The sequence below is a fragment of the Carlito syrichta genome, unplaced genomic scaffold, assembly GCF_000164805.1.
Source record: "Carlito syrichta isolate Samal-C Ts95f unplaced genomic scaffold, Tarsius_syrichta-2.0.1 Scaffold262810, whole genome shotgun sequence".
NCBI lineage: Eukaryota > Metazoa > Chordata > Mammalia > Primates > Tarsiidae > Carlito > Carlito syrichta.
The window spans coordinates 122,764-138,935 of record NW_007206906.1 but is presented as its reverse complement, the minus strand read 5'-3'; the positions used below and the strand labels follow the sequence as shown (position 1 = coordinate 138,935).

The window sequence follows — 16,172 nt, the reverse complement described above, 5'->3', positions numbered from 1 at the left end:
TCCCTTTCTCATGGGTGAAATGATAGCTCGTGTTCATGGAGTACTTTCTGCATGCTAGGCTCCTCCCTCCCCCAAGTGTGAAGTGTGTCAGTGAAATTTCTGTCATAATCCTCAAAATACACCTGCTTTTATGGGAGTACTTTTATGACCCCCATATCACAGATGAGGAAACTGAGACCCAGAGAGGGTAGATGACATGCCCACTCTCACAGATGGGGACTGCACCTGGGCCCTGGCCCAGGCAGAACCACAGGGTGGACCATCTTTGGCTTCTTCAGCCTATTGCTTTATGGTATCTCACTTCAGGGTGGACAAGGACACTTCACTGGGTGTTTGCTACTGGGCTTTGTGTTCAGTTTGCAGGTGAGGGACAGGAATCCTAAGACACTGACAAAGTGTGATGCTAATACGGGCATGCTGTGGAGACATGTGACAATTCCTGATTCCACAGTGGCTGTTGGGCAGCACTTCAGGTCAGTTACCCCTATGGAAAGAAAATGTACAGCACTCTGACATCCTCACTTCATTCTGCTTGTTCCAAAGGAGAACTTGAAGAAACTCAATCTCAACAACGTTTGCTCCAACCAAGTGTGGTTGTTAGAAGCCTCAATGAGTGGAACTTCCCTTAAACTTGCTGTCTTGAGTAAGAGTTGCCTTTTGATCATTTAGAAGAACATGTTTAGGATCATTAGTGAGCTGTGTGAGGTCTAGAAGTAGTTATACCCACATTTTCTATGAGAGAGTATGGGGCTGCACAGACAATGTAGAGGACATGTCTTTCTGACCACCTAGCCCCTAGTACCTCTGGCAGGTCCCTGGTAGCGGTGGGGGGTCTTTTGTTATGACTGTCTTGCTCTCTGAAGGCTTGTGGTACCTGCCCTTCAAGATCCCTCTCACCCAGAGCCCAGTTTTGGCCTTTGGGCAGCAGTTGAAGCTGCTGTTGCATTGGAGTCCCTGGCTCTGTAGTGCTTTGTTTCTAGCCAGAGCCCCTTTTCCTTATTTCTAAAAATAGCCCACAGTTCTCTGAGGGTTCTGGGCATATTCCTCACTTGTCTGAGGACGGCCACTAGGGCACACAGCTCACTTCAGGATTCTGAGCTTTGTACCCTAGGTCTCTCCTTCATGTCAGGGTTTCTAGACCCTTCTTGGATGCCCAGGACAGAAAGAAGGCACAGAGCTAGAGGGTTGTGGCCTGATTTGGTCATTCAGACAGCTTGGCCCTTTGTGGGTTCATTGGGAACATGTGAAGGACACCACCACCCTGGCCTGTGGTTCCTACTGTTCTCACTGCTCCCAGAGGATCCTGGGTTCAGGGTATGGGGCTCCCTTGAAGAGGTGGAGACGGGAAGCTCAGACCCTTTCTATATACCCCCAAATGTCCCCATACACCCTGCAGCCCCTCCCAGATTGTTCTCTCAATGAATCATCTCTTTTGAGTTCAGGGGTGGTTGGGAAACCAGGCTGGGGTCATTGGCTGGGGTAACTGGGCTGGAGTGGGGTCCTGCCTTTGCTCTTATAACATCCCCACTGCACCCCTTATCACCATTTAAAACCATGTGGGCTCCAGACCCAGGCTGCTCTGGTGCATGAGAGCCCAGGTTCTGCTGTCATCTGGGTGGTGCTGGGTAAATGTGGAGGTCTTGGTGTTGAGCAGGCATCTGATGGCTTGATTAATTGGGGAGCATCTTTTCCAGTTTGTGTTTTGCATGATGACCGAGAAGGGCATGAAACTGGAGTGTGTCGAGGCGATGGTGATTTGATGGCTCTACCAGCTGAGTGTGGGGATGCAGGATGGCCTGGCCCTGCACCAGGTGTAAGTCAGGCATTGCTGACACATGGGCAGGTGTCACCACAGGAAATGGGGCCTAGCTGAGTGACCTCTGAGGTCCTCATGTTCATTATAAGGCTGTGTCCTCTGTTACTGATCTGCTGGATCTGGGACAGTGGCTTACCTTCCCACTGATGGCTGACAAGCCCCCAGAGTCACTAAAGAGCTGAGCTTTTTCTGCCTTCTAAATTTATGATAAGATGGGAAATAACAGGAAAATAAGTGGAAATGGGATCTATTCAAGAAATTGACTTCCCAGGGAAGAGCTAGGGTCCCTCTAAACCCAGATCCATTTCTAGAAGCAAGACTGACTGAGGTTGGCAGCATTCTCTGAGATTTTGAATCATCAAATAATTATTTAAATATAACGATTCTTACGTGTTAAGCCAGGCAGTCTAAAAATAATTTCGACTGTGGGGGAACACTATAACATCAAGCATACTCACAGTACTTCATTAATCTGAAACATGGGTGCTTCCATATTTTTTCATACTTGCTGCCTGCACGGTCGTCTTGAATGTTGTTAGATTCACAGCCTGTGAAGTCAACGGCAGCCTCATTCTCAATCATGTCTAGGGGAGTGAGGGTCAGAGGAATGTTTGCTAAACATTCTTGTGTACAAATTTAATTGTGTGTGTGTGTGTGTGTAAATGCATTTGAACTTGAGATACAGGTTTCATTGGTCTGTTAGTTTAAGGATGACTAGAATTTAATGATTTAGTGACTAAATGAAACTAAGCTGTACATACACAAATAATTTGAACATGACTGGAAACCAAACTCAGTTCTTATTCATTCTACCTACAAGTCTGGAACTTTCTAGAACTTAATTTAGCATTCCTTTTTGAAAATAGCTCATGCAGAAATTGTGTTTTTTTAATATACAAAAATACAAAAAAAAAACCAAACAAAACAATTGGGAAGCCCCTTGCCTCTCCTTTGTGGGCCTAGCAGAGCGGCTTCCACAAAGAAAGGGGCAGAAGCTGGGGCCATCTTGCCACTTGCATGTCCTTCGCTCAGTGCCTGGAGAATGCCCTCAGGCTCAGAGAACCCACACTTCTCAGTAAAGGAAATGCAGACTCACAGTGAGCCACTGGTACCTGGCTTAATAAAGCTGTATAGGCCAAAGGAATAAGGACTGTTCCCTACCATTGTTCAGAAAGTGTAACGAGGTTGAATGTTTGCCAACAAACTTCCTATATCAGCCACTGAGGTACCTACCGTCACTTTCAGAAACCTACAGACTACCAACATGACTGAAAACTGCTTGATTATTGTCTTACAGTTAGAAATCAGCCCAAAAAATCAGACGAATGTGGCTGTATTCATGCTACTCAAGCTGCCTCCTCATCTGTACTTTGACTAAGAGAGACTTACTGAGCCTCCCGTGTGTGCCTGCACGGCAACAGGCACATTTGTCCCTATGAAGGCTGTCCTGAGAACAGTCTGCAGTACAGGCCCTTCCTCCTGACATGCCCCAGGATAGCCAGAGGAAAGCTCTGGATTCTCCTGTTTGATATAGTGCGGAGTCGGCTGGACTGTGTGAAGCTCCCCATTTGTTCTTTGCTGGGCCCTGTGGCTCACCAGAGAGACCTTGGACTTCCAGGCATTTAAATTCTCGTATGTATATGAGATAGGTATTTGCTAACTTTTGGGAGCTACCAAGCGGAGTCCTATTCCTGCTTGACAGTAAACATTCACACTGTGTCTCCTAACCCCCACTAAATAGGTTAGGAAACAAGGGGTTACCCCAGTGGGTCATCCAGACAGCTCGGCCCTTTGTGGGTTCATTGGGAACATGTGAAGGACACCACCACCCACCCTGGCCTGTGGTTCCTGCTGTTCTCACTACTCCCAGAGGATCCTGGGTTCAGGGTATGGGGCTCCCTTAAAGAGGTGGAGACGGGAGGCTCAAACACTTTCTATATACCTCCAAATGTCCCCATACACCTTGCAGCCCCTCCCAGATTGTTCTCTCAATGAATCATCTCTTTTGAGTTCAGGGGTGCAAGGGTTGCAGCTTCGTGGAGGGCCTCTGACCCAAGGAGTCTGAAGCAGAATGCAGTAGTGTTTATAGGGCTTGGCCAAAGGAGCACTGCCTTTTTCCTCAGTCCTAGGTCCCCTTTTAAAACAGCATGTCTCTTGAAGAACAAGAAGTCTATGTGGGCGTAAACAACTTATTTTGCATGCTGAGTTTTTAGTCTGCTTCATGTCTATTACGTTATAGCCTCTATCCTTATGGGAGCTCTGAGTTCAGCAGGGCCTGGGCTGTTAATCTGCTTTTTCAAATTATTAATAATGAAAGTAACACCACACCACCACCTGGTATCATTTCATGCTTTCGATGTCCCTGGTGTTTACACAGCTTATCTCATTTAATCCTCGCAGCATGTAATAAAAATACTTGCAACAGGTACCGCTCTGCTCTGTCTCCTACCCCACGCTCACACTGATTGAGGGCTTCCTATTTTCAGGCTTTGTGAATTTGTTACTTTTTTCCTCATTTATAGATGAGGAAGCTGACTCAGAACAGTTAAGCAACTGGTTTGAGGTGAACTGCTATAGATGGGGAAGCTGGGCTTGCACCCAAGGGTCTGGCTGTAGAACTTGTCTGCCTGCTTTATGAGGCTCAGAGAGGGGCGGGGGCTCTCATAGGCCTGTTGGATGAGATGGAAGACAGCACTGGGCCTGAGAGGCAGGTGCTTGCCCGAGGCAGAACTGGGACCTTGGCACTGAGCATTCATAGGGACACCAGGGGAGAGGCCTGTGGGATCTGGTGAGTGGCTAGGGTCCCTGGGAGAAACCCTTGGGCGTGTGGCCTCCCAAGAGCATAGGCGGCGGGGTGTCCTGCAGTCGAGTGCAGAAGATGCAGCTGCCGCAGCTGCTTTTTAAGAATGAGGAGAGAGGACGCTAGTTGCTGTGTGATGCAGTTTCCAAATGAGCAATTTTTACAAAAAACATGGACAGCATTCAGGGCTGACTTGAATTTTCTACTTGAGGCAACAATTCAACTTGTTGGTTTCCTCAATTGTGAGTTAGGAAAAATAAGCATAATTATGATGAGAGACTTTCAAGAGGAGAGAAAGGAAAAAGTTGTACTGAAAGGAAATGAAGAAATCGAGGACAACACGCTGTGTGTCTGTCCTGTGTGTGAGATGCTTACGACACTCTTGCAGGATGCCCCATGGGCTACACCATGCCTGCTTGGTGGTGATTGCAGAAGGATGAGAAATGCTTGCCTTTACAATAGACAACAGGTCTTGTTAAGGAGAGGAAATGAACTTTCAACTAGACACTACAGAAAGACAAAAATAAATGTGGTAGAGTAGATAAAACGGCAAGAACATTTATTTCAGCTTGTCAAGCTGTTGGGACTTTCAGGGCCCCTGTTCTGTAGGCCACCTCCTGCCTTGCCCTGCACTCTCTCTTTCCCTAGTGAGAAGCCAGGTGTGGAGGATGGGGACAAGCCAGGGCTGGGTGTCTTACCTTGTGTTGGAATTGGGCTTTGTTGCTACTAGAATCCAGGTGCCCACTCTGAACTCTGCTCAGCACACTGAGGTTTCCTGCTCAGTACACTGAGGTGGTAACATCTCCCACCTTGGATTGCTTTGAGGACTTATGAGGTGACAGGTCTGATGCCCAGCACACAAGGTGCCCAGGCAGTGCCTGTGCCTGTCCCTTTCCTGCCTAGGTCACTTGGACCTGAGCCCACTTGGCCCTTCTGTGCTGAAGATGTGGCCCTAGGCAGGAGCTCCATCACAGCACCCTCTCCCTTGCTAGGGACTGTCAACGCAATGCCCTACCTCGCATGCTTAGCAAGCCCTCCTCGTGGGTAAGAACTAAAGTTGTGAGATACTTTTTGGGGGAGGAATAAGATGACTTACCTTTCTCAAAAGTGAATAAAATTTAGGTGATTGATTTGAGTGATGCTTCTTCCCACAGAGTGCTCCTCTGAAATGCTTCATGTGAAGCAAGCAGGGAGAGGGAATGGTGCTGTGCTCTTTGTCGGGGGACCTGGAGCGAGGGGGCGGGCTGGGGTGTCTCTACCAGTGTTGCTGCTTCCACTGGAAGCTGGACAAGGAGAAGCTCCAGCTCAGAAGTTTGGGTTACTTGGTCATGACCGTCGCTTGGGTTCTCCTTCTATGGGGGAGGCCATTCTCTCTCCAGATTTCCTGCTGACTTACCTAGTTATGTTGAAGAGAGCAGAGTGTGTGCTAACCTGGGTTTCTGTGGAAGGGGTCTCCACTTTCTGCTTCTGTTGTCTGGCGTGGCAAGCCTTTGTGGTAGTCCTGCGAGATCAGTACATCACTTTGACTCTGAGTAGCCAGATGAATTTGCTCTCGGTGTTGCCTTGCCCTTGACTTTGAAATGAACTCACTGAGACTTTGGCTTGACAATTCATTTGACTGATGCTGGGCTTAGGGCTTTGGCCACTGTCTGCCTGTTCCTCATCTGATGTCACATGTACTCCTTTGAGAAGACTGTTCTTCAACCAGAATAGAGTTTGGAGTTTTTCAAAGTGAAGCTTGCAGGAGTTATAGTTTCCTTTCCTTTGTAGACTAAGAGCGATGGCATTAAGAGTGTTTTCTGGTTGATGTGGTAAGCTGTCTGTTTATAGCATCATTAGAGGTTATTTTCCATGACTAGGGAATTATTCCTGACTTCACAGTAAAGGACTTTGAAGCCATTAATTAATTAATGGTGACTTTGGTCTTAGGCATAATCTCCTTGGCAGTAGTGATCAACCAGGCTTCTGATAGAGAAGCAAAGTATAGTTAGGTATACTGTTCAGTAACCACACTTTAGTAGCGTTGTAGTATTTGATCACACCTTCTCTTATTAATATTATTTTTTTAAATAAAGAAATGAATTAAGGACCATTAACAGGATTTAGAAATGTGGACCAGTGTGAAAGGCCTCGCCTGGCACTGTTGACTGTTGGCTGCCACTCTTGTCCTAGACTTGTGGTTACTTGAGCAGAGAGAGTCTCATCAGGCAGGAGGAACATTCCACAGTTGTGAGAAACTCATGCACTGTAAAAGTACACCACAATCCCGTTATCATTTCTGATAATAGCTGGAATGAGAGACAGACTTTTCAGAACCAGAACATGGTCAGAGGAGAGATAGCCCTTTTCCTTACTCTGGCTGGTATGTAAAAGGGATGAAGACAGGCTTCTCCATGAGGAATGCTGGCTGTCTTTACCTGACGGCTGTCTGTGGGAAAACCTTGCCCCCATGGGGCTGAGTGCCAGGCAGAGCAGCAGGCATTGAGAAATGGGTGGTGCTTTCTGGGGCCCAGATGAGGGGTCAGAGTTGCTTTTCTGACTGGTGTGGTCCCAGCAAGGGGAGAGAAGCCCAGAACCAAGGACTCTGCTTAGGGAGGAGACTCATGTGAACCCATGAGACGTTTCCTTCACAGTCCTTGAAGCAACGTGGATATGTGGCTAGAATGAGTAAAATGGGCTTCTTGCTTTCCCTTCTCCCTCATTTCTTCCTCCATCGAGCAACATGCAATTATGGAAAAGGATAAAGAAGGAAAAGAGCTGCCTGGAAAAATTCTGTAAGAACTGGTAAGGGGAAAATTGAGTGTTTTTACAACTCCCTGGGGTTCACTAGGAAACGAAGGTGTGCTGTTTCCACTTCTGTGTTTTTGTGCCCGTCTTGCAGGAAAGCTCTACCTGGCTTCCTTCACATGTATGGAGCAGAGTCAAGTACAGTTGGGAATTTTTTTCCTTGCTCATTTGGAAGAAGAGGAAAAGACACAGGGATACAAAGAGGGCTTTATAAAGAAAAGACCTCCTTGGTTTTACAATCCAAAACTTTCTACAGTGATGGAAATGGTCCATAGCTATACTGCCCACTGGGGCAGCCACTGGCCATCGTGGTTGTCGAGCTTGTCAGTAGCCACATCAACATGTGGCTAGTGTGATTGGTGAACTGGATTTTACATGAAATTAAATTTTAATTGAAGTTACTATGTGTGGCTAGTGGCTACCTACAGCGTAGCTCTAAGGAAGGCTCTAGATGGAGGATTTGAGTCTCCTCCTTTATTCAGTTATTTGAAGATTTCCCAGTTGGGATAAAAAGGGAGAATGCTTGTGTTGGAATGGGAATATTTTAACAGTGAACAGCCTGGGCCAGTGGCAGTTCATTGCTGAATTTATGATCTTTCTGAAAGCTGTTTGGGAGACTGCAAGAGAAGTTCAGTGTTACAGAGAGGGACGTGTTCTGGGAGGTTCATTTAGTTTGCAGGGAGCAGAAATTCCCTCAGTGGCACTGATCAAAGGGGCTTATTGATGGCATTCAGGAGAAATTCTTAGAACACCCTGCAGGGAGTCCTCAGACAGGACCACTCATTCTTTTTCTTTATCTACCTGCCCTCATGCCCCAGTCTCCTCCTTCGCCCATCTGCTTGGTCCTTGCTGTTTTCCTGCAGGCTCTCAGCCTGTGTCCTCTTACTGGTTTGGCTTCTCTGGTGTATGCCTCTCCTGTTACACGCCCTGGGAGCCAAGGCAACTTGAGTAGGACAGGGAAGCTGGGCATGGCAGGCAGACAGACTCCAGCTGGGCTTTACTCAGTCTCATGTCTGTGAAAGTTACTGAATGTCAACCAATGTGGATGGGACCTCACTTCATGATTCTTCTCTTGACTCTTCTCTTTTGCGTCCATGTGTCCTATATACTTAGCCAGTAAGTAAATGTTGATCACTAATCTGTTATACATGAAGGTAGGCAAATATGTGTAGCTGCCCTCCTATCACTCACCCATGATGACCATCACTCACTCTCTTCTCGTGTGTGTCTTTTCTTGTTTCTATCCCAGTGCCATGGCAGTGTGAAGGAATGACAACGTGTTTATGCAATTAGACCGTGTAAGTATTTTATTCACATTGTTAGATAAATTAGAGTACCTTTGCTTGGTTATTGTACCATGTATGTCCCTGTACTGAAATATCTTTGCTTGGCAGTTGCTTTTCTGCTGTTAAAGGAAGAAACTTATAAACACAAACTCGATTGTATAGGATGATCCAATAATGATGTGTTTTCACTTCATTGTTGACAGTTGATATGTTGACTTTTGGAATTCACCAATATTCTCCAGATATTCATTCATGGTGGCAGGCTGCCACCCACTTCCGGTTTTTGAATATTTGGAATAAGAGGTTGGCTATGACAAGGAAGGGATGCTTCCCCCCACAGTACATTTTGGAGGAAATAGTGTTATTCATCGTATGGCAGTTAAGTCTCTGAAAGATTGTGATAATTAGAAAAAAATAATTCTAAACTGTTTTGTTTTATTCATCTAAATGCCTTTCTAGCCTAGCCCTTGTAGGTAAAGTGTAATGATTTCCCTATTGTTGAGTCCTGGGCAAATGAGATTTGGCCGTGATTTTATAGCTTTGTAAAAGTGGCAGGATGTTCCTGTTGTGTGAGTCCTACACGTACTGCTCACTGGGACGTAAATGAAGGGGAGCCTGGAATGATGCTCGGTGGTGACTGTGATGATTATATGAGGAGTCTCCTGTATAGCACTCAGCATTCAGCCCATGACAATGTGATTATGACAGCTGAGGTTGTGAGACCCTAGCATACCCACAGTGTGCACACACTTGCACTTCTGGATGCCCCAACGTCTCCCTGAGATGCAAGAGCTCTGGTGCTCAGAGATCCCAACTGTGTCAGATTCTGGAAGTGTCTTCCCTTCTCCCTGTGATGCAGAGTCTACCAGCATCTAGAAGCCACAGCTTGTCCAAAGTACCAGCACAATCCTACATCAAGCCTGGATTTGATCCCAGGTCTGTCTGCTTCTGGAGTACCCAGATGTTCCTACACTGTTCTGAGGTTGGTGTCGCCAAACATTGCATTAGGAGAAGTATCTGGTTGGGTGTTTCTTGTTTGTGTTTTAGTCCATTAATTTTTAAATGTGTGAAATACGTTTACCCTTTATTATTTCAACATAGACTTCTGATACGCAGGTATCTATTCCATATTGTACTTAATCCCTGTCTTTTTTTGATGTCTTCTCTTCTGCACATTAGTAGTAGTGGCAGTGTGGGGCCAGAAGCACTTAGCTGCAGCAGCAGTGGATAATTATTTGTCTTGAGGTATCTATGGAAAGAACATGTTGTTCCTTGAATTTGAAGAATGCCATTTACCTTTTTGTTTTGGAACTTTGTTTTTACTTTCTAGGTCTCACTTTTCTAAAAAGTTCTAAAGTGATGAACACAATCTTTCTAAGATTTTCTTTTTGTGTTTACAGCCCCTGATGTGGCACAGCCCTGTGTCAGGTGGGACTGAGCAAATAGAGTACTGATGTGACAGGGGTTCATGGTGACTGTGTGGAGCTGTCCTGAGATAGGATGTCACTGCGTGATGGGTGATGTCCATGGTTCTTCTTGTGTGGCCTGGCACCCCAGAGCTTAGTTAACTCACGATGAATGAAGCTGACAGTGGCCACAGATCACCTGCAAGGCAATGTTCTTGTGCCTTCCCTGGGTTATGTACACCTGGTGTTTACCCTCTGAGGTGGCTGCTCTCCTGGTGAGGGAAACCACAGCACAAAGAGGCTCTACCACAGCTCAGGGCAAGAGCAAGTGAGCCGCAGAGTTTGGACTTGACTCCTGCACTTCTCTGTCTCAACCCTGTGCTGTCCTACCAGTGTCTGAATTCAATGACGCTGTAAAGCTCCAGGCCACATCTTCCGCTTGGGACATTTTTGGCTGGCCCACAGGTTGGTGGTACTGGGCATGACTCCCCCAAGACAGTGGGGGTGTCCTTTCTAAAGTGGAGTCCACTTTAAGTCCCATCCTCTGACCAGGCCACTGAGATGGCATCTGACCAAGCTGTGGGCGCACCTTGCCCTCATGCAGAGGTTTAGGCAAGCGCCTGCTGCTCATAGGAAGGTTGGGGGCTCAGGTGCATCCCAGCTGCCTCATCCTTGGCCCCTGCTTCTGTCAGAGCTTACACAGAGTAGCATGATGGGGTCCAGAGGCTTCTGGAGAGCCTCCCATGCCCTGACACGGGACTGAGGGATGTATAGGTCAGCCCTTACAGGAAGCAATATGAAGCTTCCCCCTTTAACATAAAAAAAAACAGATATGGGAGTTTTTTTTTCCCTGTACTGCAGGGAACATCTTTTGGAAGCCATTTAGATCACTGTTCATTTCTTTGGCAGGAATAATCAAATATTGAATGTCAAGGGAAATTAGAGCAAATAGTCCAGGATTGTCTGCGTTAGACAGGCCTGGTGAGTGAGTTTAATCATCAATCCAGTGCTTTCTAAATTTATCTGCTACCAAGAATCTCCCGGGCTGAGGTCAAAGCCTCAATTCCCATGCCCCTGTGACCTCACTGAAGCACAACTCCAGGGTCCGGCAGTGTGACAGGCACCTCATCTCATCCCTGTCTATGGAAACATTTGGGCAATACTGCCTCAGTTTGTTATTTAGTGACTTATTTTCAAGGAAAATGAGCCAGAAATGGTTAGGTAAATGCAAAGTCCTAAAACAACAGTGCAGGTTCTCTTAAATGCCAGCCCGCATTGTGACCCTGATCTGTGGGGGCCCTGAAAGATAGTTGAGGCCACAGGAAATGTCATGGGGTGATCTTTAGAATTAAAGTGTCAGCACTCAGCTGGTCATCTGCATCTAGAAAAAGAGACTGTAACCTGTGAAACAGGGAAGAAACAGAAAACCTTCCAGGACCAGGGGTCTTCAGGATGGGCTACCCTGCACTGCCATTGAGACCCTGTGTTGGGTGGCTAACGGTCTCCTTCTGGGCAGAGCATTGGCATCTGTACCCTGGGCACACATATGGCCAATATGTGCTCGTGTGTGTGTGTGTGTGTGTGTGTGTGTGTGTGTGTGTGTGTGTGTGTGTGTGTGTGTGCGCGCGTGCGTGTATGTGCGTGCTTTGAGGGTGACCACTTTCTGAGTGTACAAGTTCAAGGGCATGACTTCTGGGCAGTCTGTGCAACCTCTGGTTTGGTCCTGCCGTTTTCATGCTGGGTAACTTCGGGCATCCCCGAACCTCTGTCTCAGAGTCCTTATTTGTAAAATGGGGATGGTGACATCCTTAATTCTCTCTGTTTTCTGTGAAGATGAAGAGTTACTCCAAGGTGTGCTTGCTGCCTGATAGTGCTAATTACTGGCTCTTCTCATGGCACCCTGTTAAGAACCTGCTGCAAATGAAGTGTGAGTTTGTGACCAGCCATGAAGAATCTTAGAAAGATAATGAAGGTCTCGGGGAGCTTGTGATGCAGTTTTGAAAGACAGTGACTGGAGAACAAAAGTGAATGGCCTGCTCCTCTGGCCTCTTCCTGTAGAAAATCATTGGTAGAGATTCTGTTGTTATTGTTGTCAGCTTTGGTGAGGATGTTTATTTAAGAAATAAAATGAAGTTTAACAGAAATGGTAAACTAGACACAAAACAGAATGAAAAGCTGAAAAGAAAACAGCAAATTTCAAAGTAAAATGGCAAGAGCTTTCTCTTTGAACAAGCAAGGGTACATTGTTCTCTTTTTCTAATTATAAAGGTAGCACCTGCTTAGTAAATTTTTAAAAAGAATAAAAAACATGAAAATGGAGGGAGGGGATCTCTCCTAATTCTGTCACCCAGATATCACCACTGTCAACATTTTCCTATTTTTTTTTTTCCAAACACTGTTCTTGTGACATCCTTGTTGTTAGTTTTACATAACTAGCTTTTTGATGAATTAAAATTGGCTACTTTTGCTTTTTTTTTTTCTTTTTAATGCTTGCTGGTTTGCTGGACTCATCTTTTCATTTAAGTGAAAAAGAAAAGAAAAGAAAAAAACTCTTAGCAGATGTTCCATGGCAGTAAAAGTCTTATCAGATGGACGTTGTCCTGATGCCATTGGCGAGTTGGTCTTTCCAGGCCAACCACCACTCTCCTTCCTTGAGTCAGAGCAGAGGCTTAACTTTTATGGCTCTCTGTCTCTGTCCTGAGAGCTTTTAGTCCTAATGAAAGTGGCCTTTGTGTGACCCCGAGGAAGGGTAGCATCACCCCCAATATACCGATGAGGAAGCCGAGACCCTGAGCCACTGAACTCCTAGCTGAGGCCTGGTTGTGCAGCCTCAGGGGTCCTCTGCATAGCCTCTTTTCCTTCTGACTCCCTGTTTTGGCCTGATCCTCAGCCATAGAAGACTCTCAGGTACCTATAAATACTTCTCTGTCTGCCCCAACAGTTCCCACTACTGTTGTCCTCTCCCAGAAAGAGTGAGCCCTCTCCTCCTCCCACCCAGGAACCTGGGTCAGTCAGGGTTCTTTCCTTGGCTCCTCCCTCAACATGTAAATCATTTTCCTAAGTATGGTGTTTCTGCCTCCTAACAATCTCTAATCCCTCTGCATTTTTTCCATCCTGGCTGCCACCACCATCCCTGCCCTGGAAGTTGTGTAGACTCTAGACTTCCCATCAGCCTATCTACAGCTTCCAAAATAACCTTTCCAAAATGCAGATCTGATCCATCAGTCAGCCCTCTGCTAAAGCTCTGCCAGGGGCTGCCATTGTCCATGTCCCTATAGTAGAGGAGTGGTCTCCTGTGCTCCTCCCTGTCTCCTCCTCCAGCCCTGAGGCATCTCTCACCAAGTCCCCTACCCTGTGCTTGGGTTCTGAAGGGATGGCACCTGCCTGGTGAATTTGGTCCTCATCTGAGTCACCTGGGGTGATGGAGTATGTAATGGGGCACTTCTGTTTGAACATAAATGTGACCTAAATGGCCCAGCTGGTCATTGCAAGTAGGCATCCAGGAGCTTTCTGTGTGACTTGTGAGAATGAGTTGCTCCCCCTGCTACAGGCAGCAGAGCCTGGGCTGGGGGAGTGGGGGGTAATTTTTGTGGCCCATTTCTCTTTAGAAACAGCTCTAGAAAACTTGCTTTCTTTTTTTTAATTGCAAGTAGATGATTTAAAGTCCGGCTGTTACTAGGGCCCTATCAGGTACTTAGCAAATACTTGTTAAAAATGTTTTCCCACAAGAGCCTGACATTCTTGCCTTGGGGTATTTCATGCCATCCCTGTAGCTAAGGTCAATTTGTGGAGCACCTGAGCTGTGTGTCCAGGGTTCATTTCTCAGTACAGGGTGCAGATAGACTTGAAAAGCAGGGCATTGGGTAGCGGAGACATCTCTTCAAAAGAAGGGACAGGGATCTCTTTCTCTGTAGGTGGGTGGTGACTCCCAGGTGCATCCTCTTGGCCTCTCTGGGCTCTAGAGTCCTGAGCACTCCATAACAGCAAATACTTGACTTGAGTCTGTCTGGTGGTCCTATCCTGCTCTCTGCCCTACCGGGATAGGTATTATCCCTTTTTAACTGCAGAACGGAGGACCCTTCTAGAATGGGGTTTCTAGAACCCCAGGGTTTTGCAAGATACTTACTTTTTTTTTTTTTTTTTGAGTTGGAGTCTCACTTGGTCGCCCAGACTGGAGTGCAGTGGCTGCTCCTGGCCACCGCAGCCTCGCCTACTGGGTTTCAGCAATCCTTCCGCCTCAGCCTTCCGAGAAGCCGGAATTACAGGCAGGCGCTACCATGCCCGGCTGATTTTTTGATTTATTGTAGAGATGAGGTCTTGCTGCCCAGGCGGGTCTCGAACCCGCGGGCTCAGGCAATCCACTCACCTCAGCTTCCCAAAGGCGCGGGATTACAGGCTGCCTTACAATTATTCACCATAAAAACTGGGGATGGGGGGCAGGCCCTGGTCAGATGTCTTTGTGGGAAGCTCATAGAGATTCAGAAGGCAATTGCTGTGTGAAAGCTCTGAGAAGCCCCAAAGTAGAGAAACCAGCTTTGTAAGAGAGCCTTGCTCAGTTTATTATTACAGGGAATTTGTGTCCCATGGACCTCCTGCTCCCCTCATGGGATGGTCTTTGGGAAAAGCAGTTGTGAGGATCAACCCAGCTGGAGTAGGTCCCTGGAAAGGAGAGCTGGTTCCAAGACCGGAGGCTGGCATTTCCTGTGCCCCAGGGGACCTGGGCCACCTGGGATGGTCGTTGGCCCCAGACCTCAACCTGCAGGCCAGGTGGGCATTCTTGTTTCATTTCTAGAGGATGTTCAGTTGCTTTTTTTTCTTTTTAAAAGCAAAACTGTACCTAATGGAACTTGCTATTTACTGTTTAAATGATAACTTAAAATTAAAAATGTCCTTTTTCTCACTGGAGGGTCTAAATGGGGTTTTGCTCTGAAGTGCTGTTGGGTGCCTTCTCCCACCCAGCTTTTAGTACCTTGTCTTTTTTATTTGATAATTTAAAGGGGGTAGTCCTCTCAAAAGTCTATGTGAAAGACAGCCCCCTTGGCTTACTGCCATCCTATCCCCTCCCCTCTTCCAAAAAAAGAATAAACTGTATCTTCTGCCCTTACCCACCTCCAGTCTAGTAGTTTACCATAATGGACATTTGGAGTGTTTCTGAATTGTAGACTTTATTTGACCTGACCCATTACTTTGGCTTGAGTGCCCAGATAGGATACTTTTATTTGCTTTTCTGAAACTAAAGAGATGCATTTTAAATAAGGGCTGGTGAGTCTCTGTTTTCCCAGACACTGCCAGCCCATCAGATTCATTGTGCTGAGGGCTTGTGGTGGACGAGGTTTACCCTCCATGGCCACGCCACCTTCATCACAGAAGCTCTCCAAGGTCTTTTTGTCACATATCCAACAAACAGCTGATGCTGGAAAAGGGGTTTGTGCACTAACCATCGAGAACCAGCAAGAGAAGGTGCTTCATTTTCTTCCTGACTGGCCAGGCTGGTGTGATTTCAGGGCCCCTTGGGGACTGCTTCTGCAGGTGCTCCTGGAAAGGCCTCTGCTAGGTTCTCCAGAGAGGCAGGACTTTGCAGTATCTCACTGCTGGGAGTTCTCCTAAGCTGTGCCTGCTATGCCCCTGCCGGATACCCTGACTTCTGGGGCCCCACTTGCCCTCCTGGCTGGCCCCATGCTTGCCCTGCCACAGTGGGAACATACAGTCCCCTGCCTGCCATCCTGAGCTGGCCTTGCCCTGACAGCAGGATCCTGCCCAACGATCAGTTGTGGTATTACAGACAAAGGACTGATCTCTGGAGCAAGGAACTCTTCAGAACAAAGATTCTATTTTAATGCAAATGCAGCCAGACACTCCAAGGGTGAAAGCAGAGCTATATGGGCTAACTTGAGCTCAGGCCGTTTTTTCTAGAAGGTAATGGTGGACATTTGAAATCTTCTTTATGGTACTTAATGTGTGTGGACTTACAAGAACAAAATACAAAGCTCCAACGTGGATATCTCCAGTGCTGCCCTTCCCCCGATCTGCCAGCTAGGACTGCAAGTAGAAATTAACCTAAATTAGGAAGATAATTG

The 16,172-nt window shown here is 46.8% G+C and overlaps 1 protein-coding gene across 1 annotated transcript in view; it reads left to right on the top strand.

The window, feature by feature from the left end:
- The window catches only part of LOC110595101 (histone deacetylase 4-like), a gene marked incomplete at its 3' end in the record, with an annotated part of 171,076 nt that overhangs the window by 39,907 nt on the left and 114,997 nt on the right, over positions 1 to 16,172 (top strand). The window lies entirely within an intron of this gene.